Consider the following 17,519-nt stretch of genomic DNA (forward strand, 5'->3'; position numbering starts at 1 on the left):
CTGTCTCCATGCTCCAGCTGGGTTTCAGGGGTGAAGGATTTGCTTAAGTGGGAGAGAGCGCGTTTGTTCCAGGGAGAATTCAGTTAAGTTCAGGCCAGGAGTCATAAATTTAAACCCCAATCAATCAAGCAGCCCAATGCCTGGGAGAACCCTGAATACTTTTTCGCGTCCTGAGAGAAATCAAAAATCCTCAGCTGACATTTGGAGACATCTACTCTTTGGATCGAATTGAATTTTCCTGGTTTATCTCCCATTTCTCCCCCATCTTCGCATTTGTATCTATGCCCTGGGCTCCCTGCCCTATCACCCCCAGTCCACTTTTTATGCCTTTTACAACTTTGTGCTATTTACTTGGCCTTAGAGACCCTTTCCTCAGACACAGGTTGAAATTCTGTCCATCTGTCAAGCCCCGTGAACCTTCCTTGACCTCCCAATAGCTGTGGCGTTTTCCTCCTTTTGGATCTTTGTTGTAGTTTTTACTTCTCTCATGGCACTTCTGTTGCTCTGCTTCGAATGATAGTTATTTGTCTTTTTATCACCTTCGTATTAGAAGAGTCAGTCCTCGAATTTCATACAAAGCCCATGGCAATAGTTGGCACATAATAATGAAAGTCCAGGAGCTGCTTGTTGATTTGAAATGCGTCCACTCTTAACTGGTTTCAGGTTTGCTCAGACACTCATCCATCCAGGAGCTGGTTGTTAAGGTCTGTGTGAGGTCTCCTGTGAGGTGGAGTGTTACTGCAGTGAATAAGGGGTTCCACTGAGCTAGCCTGGAGGAAAACATCCCACGGAGAAGCCGCTTATTTTTTCTGGATGCCCCCAAAGCCTTCTGTCCTCCTGGCTTCTAATGTGCTGTCAAACCCAGGCTCTCATTCGATCATCATCTGAGCCCCGGGGGAGCCATTATCCTCATGTCCCCACTTTCTAGATGAGAAAACTGCAGTTCAACAAGGGTAAGCTGACTTGTCTTGGACCTCACAGTTCCTGGGTTGGATGGATGCTGAGTCTTCTGGTTTCTGGTGCAGCGATAGTCCCACGAGTATAGGAAGGAGAGGAAGAAAGGGTGAACTAAGTAGAGCAGGGGCAGAACATGACAGGTAGGGGAGAGGCACCAGCGAGCAGTGGGGAAGAGAAGAAAGAATCTAAGGAGTAGATGGAATGGTCTTTGTGTAGGCTATGTGGCTTCTAGAGTTCCCACAGGTTGGCAACATGAAGGCAGAATTTGCTCTCAAGTCACGGAGCTCACGCTGCTGCAGGTGGCTTCTGGGCAGGTGAGGCCTTCCGTCCTGGGCACCTGGAGCAGCCAGGACAGGTCATCTCATCCCCGGTCTCCACACAATTCCACTCCACCCTCACCTTGGACTTCAAAATCCCACTTCCCTGAAGAGCGTTCAGAATCAAATTAAGAGTGAAGTGTTTCAGAATGGTATAGGAACAGGTGTGTTAACAGGAGAAAAGGGGACTCACCCTCGCCCCCGACCCCACCCTCCCACACAGCTGCCCGCTGTTTGTTGAGTCCGTGGAGGCCCACTCGGTGCTGCACACTGAATGCTCGCTCCCGCCTCTAATCGTGAGTACACTGGCTCCCACCCGGGCTTGCACATTGCCGTGAACATGTGTTGGTTCCCCGAGCTGGTGTTGCCAGCTGCTTACGGTCATTCCAGAAAACCACGCTGGACTCTCCAACAAGGACCCAACCAGAATCTTCACCGACTCCCTGCCTGGTCTTGGTTTCTTACTTATTAAGAGGTGAATTTAGGCCCAGCCTTCTAAGGTCTTTTACCTTCTAACATTTGGGTCTGAAGTCTGGGATGGACCATCACCTTTCCGGAGCATTTCTGCCCCGCGGTAACCTTCATCGCATCCTGGCCTGGTTACTGCCTGGACCAGGCAGCGTGGTGCAGTGTGGTGTGCCTGTGGGCTTGGGAGGTGGGAATCCTGTTACCCACCCAGAGGAACCGGTCTCGGGCAACTTACTTTCCATGCCTTTGTTTCCCCATTTGTAAAACTGTGATAATAACTGTACCCACCATCTCTGATTGCTGTGAGAAGATATGTTCTTATAGAGTTAGAGCAGGGCTTGGCATCCAGTAAGTGCTGGGGGTGTGGGTGGGGGGTTGCTGTTTTATTGCTTATGTAGGTACCCGGCCTCCTCACACTCCCAGAAGGTGCGACTTTGTCTGAATTGACTTTGGATCCTACTACCTGCATGTGGTGTGGCCTCACCAGGCCCTCCTCCTCGTCCTCCTATGTGGGGGCCATTGAACTTGTTCTATTCCAGGCTGTGGGTGCCCTGTTTCCTCCCTGAAGGCTCTGTGCTCGGAGGATCCGGGCACTGGAGCTGGGGTGCCTGGCTCTCAGGAAGCTGTCTGATCTCACTGTCGGATTTGGATAACTCTGATTTACTCTCATTGCACATGCAATATGCTTGCATAGCAAATGCTAATACCACACGTACATTTTGTTTTGTTTGTGGAGGATACATTAATTTGCATTAAACAGAGCTGAATCCAGCTACAAAAAGTTATTTTTGTACATTACAATTTTAGAATAACCCATGATGTTATGCATATAAAATAATCAAACAAATATAAATGTACAGAATAAGTATAGGTAGGGTTTTTTTCATTCCTGTCCATCCAAGCCAGCCCCCCTCCCTTTCCCAGAGGTAAATAGTGTTAGCATTGGGTGATTTTCTTTCTAGGTTCTAGGCTTTTTTTTTTCTCTGTATTTACATATGTGAATGTGCAAACACATTTATATTTTCTTTTTCGTCTTTTCCTCACTCAAAGGTGCTCATGCAACATGATATTCAATGAATGGCTTGTATCACTCGACGTAGATTGTGGAGAGTTTTCTTATCAGTAGGCCGTGGCCTGCATGCACCACAGATACACTCACTGAGCAATCCACCTAGTGAGTATGCCCCTTCTTCCCCATGACTCTTCAAGGTCCCCTTCTGACACCTGAGGAGGGAGCCCAGTGAGCTCCCCCCGTACCTGCCACAGCCACAGACCATGCAACATCCCATGGGGGGTACAGGGGAGGGCCCAGTGTCTCTGCAGGGAGGTTGACTCTGGGAGGGTTCTTTCAAAGGACTAGAAATGTCTGGTTGTTATGCCTTGTATAGCACATTGCAATGTTCACAGGACTTTCTAGATCAATCCCTGTACTTCTGCTGCAGAAAAGACAGACTCTATCACAATTGCCACTTTCTAAATGAAAAAAAAAGCAGAGCGTGAGAGGTCTGGAGTGACTCATCCACTGGAGGGGCCATGGTTCAGCCCTTCCCATGGGAGAATCTAGGCAATTTTTTCCAGCTTACGGTGGGCTGAGTCTGCTGTGACTTTCCTCCAGGCAGCCCTCATGTTTCCTTTCACTCCTCAGAGTTTATGCTTCCAGAAAAAGCTAGATGGACTGGCTGGACTCAGCTTTCCCATACTGTCCTCCAACTGCCCAAGCCCAGCATCCTGGCCGGGCCACACTTGTGTTAGCACCATCAGATGAGAGGATGGACAAAGAGGAACAGGTCCAAATAAGGGTTCTTGGGCTAATGGCTAATGAGGAGACTTAGAGCCTTTTGCTCTGAGGCAGGGTTTCACACCCTTAACACTTTTGATGTTTTAGACCTGGAGAATGAACTTAAAAAGAGTCTGGGTGATGGATGCCAAATGCTCTGGGAGATGAGTGCCAGGAGGTTTGGTCATGTTTGATGATCTGGATAACGGCTGTCAGGTGGTCTGGACGTGTTATTCCTTCAGGGAGTAATCAGAGGGCCATCTGGAGGTCTGGTGTATGTCACACACCGATCTGATGTATATCTAGGCATTGACGCAGGACTGGAAGGTTCAAAACTCCAGTTCCCACGTTAGTTAGCAGAAGAATGGAATCACTCCCTGGTGCCTCAGCCTTCAGAATGTTAATAATTTTAGCAGCTTGGTTAAAGCGAGTCCATTTTGTATGTCCCCTATCTTCGCTCTTTCCTCATTTTTCCTTTGATCAGGATTTTTCTTTCAGAAAACAGCATAGATCAAACAAAACATTTCAGAGTCCCTTTCCTGGGTCGCTCATGTCCCTTGGAGGGGGGATATAGGTTAGAGACATGCTTGACGTCTAGGGGTCTTACAATCAGCTCAATATTTGTGCTAAGTTTTAGCTTTAAGTGTTAGGGAAGGACCACTTAAGGTGTGATTATTATTATATGTCAGTTTTAGATACGCAGGCTTGGTCTTGAGAAGAGGTCAGTTCAGTTAAATCATTGTTTCTCAATTCAGGGGGCAATGATGCTGGTGACCCCCAAAGTGGGGCCCATGGTTCGAGCAAGCAGGTATTTAACAAGAGGCATCACTGTGGAAACAGCAGAAGTGCAGTGGTTAATGATGGAAGCAGGCTATAATCCCAGTTCCTCAGTTCTGAAGACAGCCAGTCAAGGAGATACCTAGATGTCTAGGCATGAAGCATCTTCAGATGGAGTGAAGGAAGGCAGTGATAATACGATATAGTTCCCTGGTTTGCAATGTGAATATCTTTAGTTGTTTTGTTTTTTTCTGCAACAGGTATGCATTTTGTCCATTCATAAGCTGTTGTGGTGATTTCACTGAAATTTATACCAAGTTATCCAACTTTAGCTTGCATGGTTTTGGGAAAAAGGCAGTTTTATTTCTCAGTGACTCCAAATCAAAGGATGGGAGAAAAAGTGGAAATGTTAGTTTAGACAATCATAGCCAGATATTGGGGGGAATGAGAAGAATTCAGGGTCTGGTCCAGTTTACAGGTAGAATAAAACCTGAAAGGAAAATGAACAGCACAAGAGAATCTAATATCCACAAAGGTGTATTACTGAAGCATATTTTTTCTCTCTAAAATAACCCTCATTTTTACCAAACACAGCCAAATTAAGACTAATTTGTTTGCAAAATAAGTCTAGATTCAATAAACGTGGCCTGTTATTTACATGGGAGCAGCAAGAACAATAATTAACCTGCTTTTAAACCTGCTTTGCTGGAATCTTCAGATTGAATTTTTGAAAGGCCTCTCAAGACCAGAAAAGCCAGGGCAAGGACTTGTCTTCAGATTTCTCTGTAATACCTATAGATTTGGGGGAATTCCTTTCTTCTAGACCTTTCCCTGCAACTGCCAGGTAGAGCTCCTCCTTACTCAGCTGGGAAGGCTGCTGGGAACCCTGTGAGCGAGGTACCACGCCAATAGTTCCGAAGGTTTTATTAGTTTCCATAAGTCAATCTTAGTTCTTTAAAGCTGTCTGATCACATCTGAGTCTGTGCAAGTCTTTCTCAAGCATGGCATTCTAGTCAAAGCTTTGGTCATGTAACCAGCTTCCAATTACGTTCTGTTACAAGGAGAACAGACTCAACTAACAATATTGCCACAAAAATAAGAATAGTCACTGAGAGCTTCTAAATTCTGGAGGGATCAAGTGGGGAGAAAAAGCTAGCTGCTTCAAATCCACTCACTACTGTGTCATTTATCAAATTGCTCTAAGTTATAGGTAGCTAAGGAAAAAGGTTTCCTTATATTGGGAAAACAAAAAGTTAAAGAACCAGCAACATTTCAAATAAAAATCATTAAAATTGTAATTATCCTTCTCAGTTCATTCACTCCCATGTTATTAATTCCTGTTGGTCTTGATGTTTTTATTAGTGGTCTTATGAATCCAGTTTTTCTTAGTTCTGCAAATACTCACCCAGCTTAATGGTATAATCTAAAATTTTATCAGAAACCTATATTTTAGAGTGTCAAACTCCTCTTCATGAATTTCTCTGAATATGAAATGTATTTGCAAAACACATTAGAATAAGACAATGACTCTGCAAATGACAAAGACTAAAGATGACAGCCACTAGCCAGGTACAAGAAGGCAAAAACCCACTGACTTTTAACAGTTGTAATAAATTAAGTTTATCGGCTCAGATGGCTAAGGCTTTTGCATATTAATATTTGTGGGGAAGACAATTAAGATTTGTGTTTGTCCTTGGCAAGGCTCATTGGGAACAGAGCAGCAGTTTGTGCTTTAAAAACAAACAAACAAACAAACCTGCTTCCTATTGTTTTTTTCCTTCAGGTTTAGGAATTGAGGATCGTAAAGATAGGTGGACTTGAACTGCTTTTAGAGTTGCAGTTCTGGTTCTTCAAAGGTTTGTAAGATAAAAACAGTTGCTCTTAATTCCCTGGAGAATTGGGTTGTAACTTAAATGACATCATAGGTTGCTTCTTCCCTTCTGGACACATAGTTTTATTTTAGCTTACAGGAGGAGTTTTTAAAGAAAAATTCCTATCAGGCTCTACAACTGTAGCTTCCAAAAAGGCCAAATTTCTGATCCATAGTTATTAAATCCTTTCAAATATCTTGTCAGGTTTCAGATGGAACAAACAGTGAATATTTCCGGCAGTATTAAACAATTCCACAGACTGAAGAGGGTACAAAGGTTATTACCTTCCAGAGTTATTCTCTCTGAGGACCAAAAGAAAGAACTGGCAGCCTGCATGACCCCAGCAAGCAGAAAGTCAAGGCAAGGTCTTAGGACACAGGCAGTAGCTATTGTTGGGAGAGAACAATAGATAACCAACTGGTCTTACAGTCCTTTGTTTAAGGTACCTGTTACACTTTAATTTTTCATGAGGCTATTATAAGATACTCTTGCTTTTAGTTACTGGCTCAGATGATTAAATTTCCTTTAGAATCCCCTTAGAGATTTTTTTTTTTCATTTTGTCTTTTAGAAGTGTCTGCATATCAATCAAAGAAAGTATCCCATTATCCCTGAAAGGTTTGGAATTCTCTTTAAAGGAGTGTCCTCGAGGTGGACTTAAAATAAAGATTTTGCTGAATAGCCATTAGAGTTTTAAATTCTTTTGGCTAAGTTGGTCCGTTTTATAAAAAAGGCACAAGAGGAGGGACCAAAATGTTTGTACATATAACTAGCTACAAACTTGGGAACACTTATAGAGTGAAAATCCCATGTGAATGATACATTCCTCTGAAAGCTGTCACAGCCAGACAAAAAGGCAAGGAGATGTTCCTTGAAAGCCCCAGGTAGTTTGTTTAAATAGATGCTAGTCTGGCAAAATCCACAGCTCAGCAGTTTGTGGGGGGCAAGGTGGACAACAGGTTTATAGGAGTTAGGCCTGTGATCTCTCCGATGAAATCTTTCTTATTAACTGGCGGAGGAAGTGTCAGAAAAAGACTCAAGTTTTTCCATTCATCCATCAATGGATACTTGGGTTGCTGCTACCTCTTGACTCTGGTGAATAACGCTGCTGTGAACATGGGTGTCTAAATATTTATTTGTGATCCTGCTTTCAATTCTCTTGGATGTACTCATAAATCCAGAAGTGGAATTGCTGGGTCATATGGCAGTTCTATGTTTAATTTTTTTTGAGGAACTTCCATACTGTTTTCCACAGTGGCTGCACCATTTTACATTGCCATGGGCAGTGTGCAAGGGTTTCAATTTCTCCACATCCTCGCCAATACCATGCCACATGCTTTTGCAAATCTCTTAGTTGCTCCCTACAGCAACGCAACAAAGCAGGTTATAGATGTAATAATTATATACATAACGCCCAATTATACCTTGGTGATTCAGAGCTGTGAAACAGTCTTTCCAGGGCCAGCTCTGAGGTCTTTTCCGGTGTCCTTCTGTCGGGTCTCATGAGGAAGTAGCCAGGGGAAAGTTGTTCCACCTCAGGGCTCAGGAGCTGAAACATAACTTAGGTCAAGATGTATCTTTATCCCTCCAGAGGTCCCCACCGTGTGACCACTAGTCAGGTCCGGGCTACTGTTGTCTGCTGCCTCAGGGTTACTGAATTCCCAGGGAAAGGCTAGGTCTCTGAGGGAGGGAGGGAGAGAATTTCTAGAGCTAGGACTTAAAACTAAATTTAACCAAAGTCATGAGCACCCTCGGTTTCACTGGCTGCCCCTCATCTTGAAGATGAGAAGCGATGGTGGTGCCCACTTGTGGTCTGGCTGGCACAGTCATGAGCTGATGCCTGCAGGGTGCTGTCAGTGGTGGGATGCCCTGAGCCCTCGAGGAATTTGGCTCTGCTTGTCCGCTATCTAGGAAGCTGGACAGGCACTTTAGAAATCAGCTTTCAAAATCCCATTTTTTATGCATTTATGCTAACTTCTCATACCGAGTTAGCACAGTGGTTTTCAACTTAGGGGCCATTTTGCCTCCCAGGGGACATTTGGCAATTTCTAGCAACACTTTTGTCACAGCTCCAGGGGAGGTGTGACTGGCCTCTAGTACGTAGAACCCAAGTGTGCCCCTACATGTCTCACCGTGTACCACAGAACAGTCCCACGACAAAGAAAAATCAGGCCCCACGTGTCACTAGTGCTGGGTGACAAGGTGGGCTTCACCTTTTGGCTTATGTATTTGGATATAGTTGATTTTCCCCGCTTCATTGTGTGTTACGACCATGGCAGCTGCCGTCCGTGCCACAGCAGGCCTTGGTTCCAGGAATGTGCACTCTTTGCACAATCTGTGGAGACGGGGGGTGGGGGGTGGGGGGGGGTGGGCTTGATCGTATCGGCGATGACTGGCAGTGGAGCGGAGCGTGAGCAGATTTCTTTCCTCTGATCATTCAGAGCACTCACTGAGCGCCAAGTCGGTGCCAGGCTGTGCCGTGGCTGAGCTGCCAGCGATGAAAGGGGACAGCCTTGCCCTGGAACAGCTGCAACTTGCAGGTGGCAGGGGTGGTAAACAAGGTCGGGCCACCACCACGGAGGGAGATAAGGAGGAGGGACGTGAAGTACGAGATGTTCCCTCTACTTCTGCAGTTAAGGTCAATAAGCAGGTTCCACAAAGCAACCCCACGGGGAGTCTTACGTACAGAAATGGACCGTGGGGCTGGGAAACTGCTGGCTGCGAGCTTTTCTATTTTAGTAAACTTGCCATGCATCACTCCTAGAAAGCCAGACACAATTTTTACTGATTGGAAATCATATTCTTTTCACTTCTTAGTGCATTTGAATTAGTCTAAATAGCACCGGTCCTCATTAGTTGGCCCATTCATTCCGAGATCCTGGTTGATCATTCCCTGTGTGTCTGAGGCCCTTCCCGGCTCAGGGACCACTGTGAGCAGGAGGGCTGGGGCTGCCTGTGGCCCCTGGCACCACCACACCTGTTCCCGTCATGCGTGGGCCTGAGTGGGAGTTTGCCAACGTTGGGAACTTGTGAGGTTTGGGAAGCATTAGCGACACAGAGGCCATGACTGGGAGATGGGACGTTTCTCAGCTTCCCGACAGCAGGGCCTTCCCAGCCTCCAGGGCTCAGGCTGGGAAGGGAGGGCCAGGTCTGTGCGCCTGGGCTGAGCCGTGCCAAGGACACCCTCCAGCTCCCTCCCTGTCTGCACCACCCAGCCTGAGTGAATTCCCTGCCCTGTTTTCTGAGCTAGCTCAGACAGGTTCAAGGACAACCAGGGTCCCTTGCGTCCCAGAACACACACGCACGCACACGGGGCTGCATGCCTGCCCAGTCTTCCTGGAGCCTGGTCAGCACTGGCTGAAATTCCTACAGACGGGATAAATGAATTTGTCGTCGTCTGAATGTTTGTAATGAGTGTAAAGCTCTCAGGTGTGCCCCAGCCCGGGGGTGTCAGGAGGGCCTAGGGTTGCTGGAGCAGTTGGGGTCTAGGGATTCGCCTCCTGAGCAAGGGGAGGAGTGACTTGGCAGGGATGTCATTGTGCCACCCACTGCATCTCCTGCCATGTGGTTGGGCTCGTGGCTGCAGCAGCAAGAATTCCGGGTTTTGGCCTCTAAAACAGTGAGTTCCAGACTTGACTTGCTAATTATTATTAGATGTGTGACCTCAAGCGTATAACTTATGTGTCCCGCTCTCATTTCCTTTAACTGTAGACCAGTACTTGCCCTGCTAAACGTGGGAAAGTGCTTTACTGGATGCAAATTTGGCGTGGTCAGCTCCACGGCCGGGCACAGAGCAGCTGAAATGGGGTACACTGCACGTGTCTCCCTTGCAGGGAACGTCCTCTTGGAGCTGATGTTTCTGATGCCTGTGTAGGGAGAGGGCACCTTCCTAGGTGTTAGGGCCAACTGCCTCAGAGAGGGTTGGAGTCTGGACATTACGAGGCTCCAAGGTGCTTTTGGAGCCCACAGGAGCCCTTCCTCACCTGCTCATTAAGATCTGTAGTGGGTACCGAAGCCTTACCTGCAAGGATGACGTCATGTGTGTGTTTGCTGTTATAGAAGCGGGAAGTATATATAGGAAAGGCCCTTCATCCTTCATTCAGCTCTAGGAATTCCTTGAAGTCAACAGATTGCGAGCAGGTTGCACACAGACAAGCTGCATTTTATAGTAAACAAGGCCTGGGAAGCTGGTGGGCTGAGGTTCACTTCCCAGCTGAGCGCTTTCAAGACATGTGATCATGAGCGGTTTGCTTAACCTTTCTTATGGGTCAGGGTTTTTTTTTGTGTGTGTGTGTTTTTCATCTGTAGATAACCTTAGCAATAGAATTGTGCTGAGGAATGAATGGGATATTATGTGTGATGCATTAACTGAAACTTGGCACAAATGAACACTTACTAAGGGTTAGGGGTCATTACTTCTATTATAATTCAAGTAGAAAATGGACAACAACCAGATCTGTCAGGAGGCTGGATGTCCCACAGAGGAAGCCCTGGGCTGGGACCATCAGCTCACCCGGGGGGCCCGTTCACTGGTGCTGATGCTTTAACCTGGAAGGCCAGAGGTCACGGGCCAGCTGAGTGGGGACAGAGCCATGGCCAATTTGAAAGAAAATCCAGGGTCAAACTTCAGGTGATAGACGTGAAAGTCGACTGTATATGTAAGGGCTGACAGTGGTGGTCTGAATGAGAATTTAAGTGACCAGCGTAAGCGTCCTCTGAAGTTAAGTCTTTTCCATCTTAAGGTAACCACACATGTGAACAGGGGTCCCAGCGTAGTAGAGTGGACATGGCCACTCTGTAGATTGAGACGTGTCACGGAGAGGGACCGCATGGTAGAGGGTCTGACTTGCTTCACAGGGAAGAACGCATGTTACTTGAAGAAAGAGTTGAAGACTACGAGCTTGGACCGAGGATGGTGGACCAAGTATTGCTCTGGCAGGAAGTTTCTGAACACAGATGATGAGCTCCCACTAACTTCTCAGTGCTACCCTGAGCTCCTAGTTTATGCCCTCCCTCAGGGGATCTGTGCTGAAGCCTGGGGAGGGGAAGCAGAAATCCCAAATAAGGAAGGGCAGTCTCTGAAACAGTCGCTGAATTGAAAATCTCACCATTTTCAGCTATTTTTCAAAAATCAACCATTTTGTTTATTTAAACGGTTGATTCATAATTTGGCCCTGGATAATTTACCATCTGGTACTATTTTGCCATTTTTGAGATGAATGTGCCTTATTTTCCCCAGTGAGACTGTAAATTATTTGAGGGAGAGGCCATGCCTTAGAATCATAGAAGTTTCCAGTTAGAGAGTACTGAGAAAAAAAGAAGTGAGTGAGACTCAGAGAAGTGTAATCAAACAAATAGTAACTAGGCCTTTGTGTGATATGATTTAATTTTGGGGGCAACTACTGGCCTTGTCCTCCAGTTGGAGGTGGGGTGGCCTTCTGTTGAGGTATGGGATTTTAAATTCCTTCCAATGAGTTCTGTACATAGCAAAAGTAGATCCAGAGTCCACATCATTCATGGAAAGATAATTCGAATTAAACCATCACTTGCTGAGACTGAGGAAGGACTGAAGACAAAAATTTGTAATACAAATACAGACTCACTTTCCTCATTTGTATAAAAGTAAAAAAAGAAGATTCTGAGTTTGCTGATGGGTGTGTTTGTTTTTGACATTTCTTCTTTCATTCCTGTGGATACCCCATGAGACTGTGTTGTCTTATAAGTATTATTGAAACAAAGACGTAGAAATAGTTTTGATACGCAGTATTCCCTGCCTGTAATATCATCATCAATCTGCTATGGACACTTAACATGCAAAAAGCAAACTTGAACTCTGGAGGGAGATAGTGTTCATTCAAACCGTTCACAGGCCTTTAATATGGCGTCACTATTTCACTCATACTTTGGTTTAATCCTGAGGAAAGACAGAAAGTTCCAAACACAACAGTCATGGTCTCTATCCAAAGCCTATAAACACACTTCCAACGATCAATGCAGGCAGAGATTCTTTTTCGTTTTATTCTGTTATGTTTGCTCTGATTATATTTATTTAAATGTAATTTTATGTTTGTTGAGCCTAATAATAAACATAAGACTAATTATTTGTATGTTTTCAAAACACAATTTATGGGTTGGCCCGCATGCACTCGCGCGTGTACACACACACACACACACACACACACAGTTTTTCACCAGGGAATGTTGGGGAAACATTGCTCTGAAGGATATGGTTGCCATGATGGGGGCGGTGGGCGAGAACCCAGGTCCTGTTGGCAAGGGGGATGGGGTGGGTGTTGCCGGATCCACGTGGTAACCTTTCGGCCAGCTTCAGTTCCCCTAAGGACTTGCATTCCCTTGTTTTCTCTGAAACTGTTTTCTCTTTAGTTGGAACAGTTGTTAAAAACCCGGAATTCCTGGCATGGTGCTTAGAAGGGACCGCAAGCAAGCTGTCCCAGCCAGACTGGGACATGTGTCGCCCTCTGGTGGTCGGAGAGAGATCTGCCCGCACTCAACCACAGGGTGGGGGTGGGGGCGAGGGCTTGGCCTCGTTCTCTTCGTTCTCTAGCCTTGAAAACCTCACGTCCCTTTTCATTCACATGACATCCCCACACTTATGTCCTCCCCTCGTTCCCCTCTTTCACCCAGAGATTCTTAGGGGCGCCTGTTTGGGAATCACTGAATTTGCTGCATATTTTCATCAGCTAAGATTAGGTCCAATCTTTCTTGAAGCTTGTAAACAAAGTTGTGTTTTTTTTCCCCATTTGTCAAATATACCTTGACTCTACCTGTGTAAACAGTTGCCCTCACCTCTGGAAGAGTCTCTTTCCCTTAGGGGTCCACATGTTCCTGTTTGAGGGTCATGACTTTAGCTCCTGCTGGAGATGCCCTGAAGAATCCCTGAGGTTTTCTTACAAATTTAAATTGATGTTTGCCAAGAGCAGTGACAAGGTTCTTGGTGCTTTCACGCCCCGCCCCTTTCTCACCTCTCTCTCTACATCTTTCCTCAGCCTGTCGTGTCTTGTGGAGGAAAAATGATATGAACAGTGAAAATCCAGAGCGCCTTCATGGACCCTGGTTCCAGGCAAGTTACTTTGTCACCTCCGTCATTTCACCTGTCAACCTTGAGCAGGAGGTCAGTGCTTAGAGAAGGGAGGTGTGTTTACTCTGCTCAGGTGAGTTCGGGGGTGGGGCTTTCTGATGATGGATCATGGGAGGGAAGGAAGCACAGGATAGCATGCAGCCTCTGCCAGCCAGGCTTCAGAGCAACACTGCCATTCATCGCCTGGCCACACCGTCCCCTCAGGAGCGTGTCGGGGCTCTTTCCCCAGTCACTCTGCAATGCCTCATGAGCTCGCCCTCAGCTCTCGCTGCTTCCTTTGCCAACTCCCTCCCTGCTGGCCACCCCTGGCTTCCTGACCTGGCATGGGTCACCACCTTCTCGCGGCATATTTCTTAGCTTCTGTACATTCCTCCTGTCTGGTTTGTCTCTGTGTGTCTGTGGTTTAGTCAGTTATGTACAGGGTTCCAGGCCATGTGATCCACGTCATGCTAACCCACTCTCAGCTATAGCCTGTGGGTGAATTTGGGGGCAGGGGCTGGGTGATATGAGAGGCTTCTAAGACTGTCTTGCATGGGGACCCTGCCAGAAGGTTCCAGAGTCCAGATAAAGGTATTCCAGCGCCTACCCTGTGGGACTGTGTGGGGTGCCCAGCTTCCTCCCCATCACTTGCTTAGATTTGGGTGTGAATCAGTCAGCATTCTCCAGAGAAACAGAACTAATAATGCATTTTAAGGGACTGGGTCACATGATGGTAGAGGCTTGGCAAGGCCAAGATCCCGGGGGTAGACCAGCAGGCTGGAGGCTCACAGAAAATGGTGGTGCATTTCAAATCCAAAGCCCAACTGCAGGCAGATTCTTTCTTGCTCTGGGAGGTCAGTCTTTGTTCTATTCAGACCTTCAACTGATGGGATGAGGCCCATGCACAGTATGGAGGGTGATCTGCTTTCCTCACCGTTCACTGATAATAATGTTACTCTCATCCATGGGACACCTTGCAGAAACATGCAGAGTGATGCTTGACCAAATATCTGGGCACCATGGCCCAGCCACGTTGACACACAAAAGTAACCATCACAGGATCTTTCTCAGGTTTTGGCGTTCCTTGCTGTCTGAACTTTAAAGCTACAGTCTCCTTTTCCTTACAGTATGTATTTCCAGCAATCAGGAGCTTTGAGATGGGTGACATTTGACGTCTCTTGGAAATGTCAGCCGCACTCTGGGCTCTGTCATCCTGAGGGGCTCTGGTCCCAAGTTTGGGTGCTGGTGTTCTAGCTCATCCTCAGAAGCCTGTCCACATCAGGAAAGCATTTCACTTTCACAAGCCTGACTGTAAAGTGAGAATAGTGACCTTTCTCTCAGGAGTTAGTGTGGAAAGGAAATGAGATAATACGTGGGAGAAGCACTAGGTGAATATTATTGATGACTAACACCCCATCCTCTTTGGAGGGGCCCTTCTCTAGTCGCTTACTGCCAGGTAATGGTCATGTAAAAACAGCGGAGCAGAGAGGAGGCCCAGGGTCTCTGGTGAGAAGGCACAGCCCGCTGCAGTCAGAGGAGGAAGGGAGAGTGCACACCTGTGTTTATTCAGGTGTGTCTGGCTTCGGAGAGAGCAGCCTCTGTGCTAGGGCTTCTGCAGCCTGTGCCTTTCATGTGACCTCTGCCCCCCCCTCCATCTTGGCTGTCCTGAGGCAAACCCAGGCCATCACCTTTAGCTGCATCAGGCAGGCGAGTTGAGGCAAGATACCACTTTCTCCTATGCTCCCGTTTTAGGGAGTTCCTGTCCTGTGGTAGCTGCACCAGGTTCTCCCCAGACACTTGGCCCCACCCGCTGACCTGCGTTCATGGCCCAGGTGAACAGGAAGTGGCACCAACTGGATGGTCCTTCATCTCATGTGAGACCCAGTTGTGCAGGCTGAAGCAACGATGCCACAACAGTCCCAGCTCATGTGAGCAGTTTTGGAGCTACGGGCGTGTCCTGTCAGGCAAAGGAAAAGCAGTAATAAACTGCACGTCAGAATGTTATACAATTTTTGAAAGAATTAGGTGGAAAGTCAAACAGAGGTCATCTCAACTCCCTCCCCCATCTGGCCTATTTATTCATTTATTCATTTTTAATTTCTAGACCTAATGGACTTTTTACAAAGCTGACACTTTTTATTCAACACTTTTTTATTGAAGTGTAGTTTAGATAGTGTGAAAAGCACAGATCTTGAGTGTCCAAGATCTGTGTCTTGGAGGAGTTTTGACAAATGCGCTCACCTGCATCGCCCAGGTCCCATCGAGATATGGGATGCTTGCATCCAACCCCGTAATTACTTGTTCCCCCTCCACACTTCCTGTCCCACCCTCTCCAGCTCTTTCCCCACCTGGCACAACTCTGCTTAGAATCTGGATGGTGAGGTCATGATACATTCCTAGCAGGGCAAGGACCCAAGCTTTGGATTCCAATAGTTCTGACACGTTCCCATGTTTTTACACTGGTAGTTCTGAACTGTCAACTCACATAGCTTTTTATTGGAGTTTATTTTAAAGTACTATTTCCCCATGCTCTTCAGCTGACCAGTCAGTGGACATTCGCCCTCTGGAGGATGGAGTACTTCTGACTGGCCACTCACAGGACCTCCTATGCTCGGCCCAGAGCTGGGACTCAATACATGTTGACTGAAGAATCAACACAGTGAACAAAGGAGAGCTTCATCATTTCCTGGGCTCAGAGCATGCGTATCACCTCTGGCAGGGAGCCAAGAGTCGGAGGCATTGCCTGGCTGGCAGACAGAAGTCTTGGGGGTTGTACACGGGGGTATGGCACCTGGCAATGACAGGAGGCTGTGTGCTCCACAGGGCAGCTCAGGAAGACAGCGGCCTCCTGCTCTTACTCAGGAGGACAGTGCTTTCCCACGTTGTGTTTGAGCTGGACTGTAATCACCCTGTGTTTTCATTTCTGCCTTCTGACACTTTGGCGTCTGGGGCCTTGCAGACACTGGAGGGGACTGGCCCTCCCAGGTTAGCCGATTCCTAGAGATTGTAAACAAAGGTCAAGTTTTGTTCTATAACAAAATGCAGATCTGTGCCTCTCTGTCAATTACACAGCGAACTAAAGACAATGCCCCCCTGTGTTGTGAACATGTTGTGTACCCAGCACATCTTAGAGGGACCGCCCTCTTCCATCCTAAGTCTGATGGGTCTGACTCAGCCACCAGCAATGAAAGGGGATGTGTGACTGTGCTCATGACACAAAATGGTTTGAACCTATGGTCAAAGGTATTGCTTTAGGGATGGACCCATGTGCTAATCAAGCTGAGCCTGCTCTTGGAATTTTGATGAAATGTCACAAAAGAGGCTAGCTGTTTTCTCTGGGATCAGTAGCTATTGGAACTATGCAAGCTCAGGACTGCCAACCCAATCAGATAGGGTGAGAATGAACAAAACGAAAACTGCCACAAATGCAGAGCTAAAGCATGGGGCAAATAGAAGATATACTGGATTTCTCATTTGAGCTTTTCACTCACGTTGTGCCTGAATTCAGGGTCATTCCTTGAAACTCTCACACATGGGAATCTGCATTTTGAGGGAAGGCTTGGGTTTTTATTATTTGCATCAGAAGAGTCCTGACACATCAAATATCAAAGAAGCACAAACACAGAGACCTGGTTACAAGGACTGCCTTTAGGACGAGGAAAAGAAACAGAGGACAAGGTTCAAGGTGCAGCAACAGCTCCCTGTAGGTCTTCAAAGCAAGTTATGAGCTCTTTTCTCTGTTCTCCACATTCAGCAGCAAAGATGATGGCGGAAACCATTGAGGATGCAGGTCTCATTGGCCCGCTCTCCCAGATGACAGGTGCTCCCTCTGTAACGGCAGGTTATGTCCCTCCTTGGGCTGAGGGACAGTGAGTAGCATCAGGCTGGGCCCTAGTTCAGTGGTGGGTGGTGACAGAGAATCCTGGAGAAGCTATGAGCTGGATGTGTGTGTCATGCTGGCTGCACGGGAACTGGGAGCAATGATCACCCCCAACTGACTAGAATCAACGAAAGAGCAAATGCTGGTCACATCCAAGACTAGAGACCTATTCTCATCTCCTGCACTGTCAAGTTCAAGTATTCCTACTCGGTCACACACATATCTGAACATACCCTTCAGGCCCATCTCCTTTCTCAAAGCTCCTCGAACAGACAAACGAAAACGCCTTTCAATTAGGCTCTCTTGTTTGATGCAGGAAAGTCTCTTTGATGTTTTTCTACATAGCATGTTATAATACAAGCATAAAATTAGGGAATTTCACAGATGTAGAAAACT

General features: G+C 46.7%; 1 long non-coding RNA gene across 1 annotated transcript; it reads left to right on the forward strand.

Annotated features, from left to right (window-relative positions):
* Nucleotides 1-87: 87 nt before the first annotated feature.
* Nucleotides 88-13,322, forward strand: LOC141571281 (uncharacterized). The gene is made up of 3 exons (XR_012496042.1): nt 88-953; nt 2,793-2,916; nt 13,173-13,322. It is a non-coding gene; the product is annotated as an uncharacterized LOC141571281 (long non-coding RNA).
* The last annotated feature ends 4,197 nt before the right edge of the window (nt 13,323-17,519 follow it).

The sequence above is a fragment of the Rhinolophus sinicus genome, linkage group LG04, assembly GCF_036562045.2.
Source record: "Rhinolophus sinicus isolate RSC01 linkage group LG04, ASM3656204v1, whole genome shotgun sequence".
In the NCBI taxonomy this organism is placed as follows: Eukaryota; Metazoa; Chordata; class Mammalia; order Chiroptera; family Rhinolophidae; genus Rhinolophus; species Rhinolophus sinicus.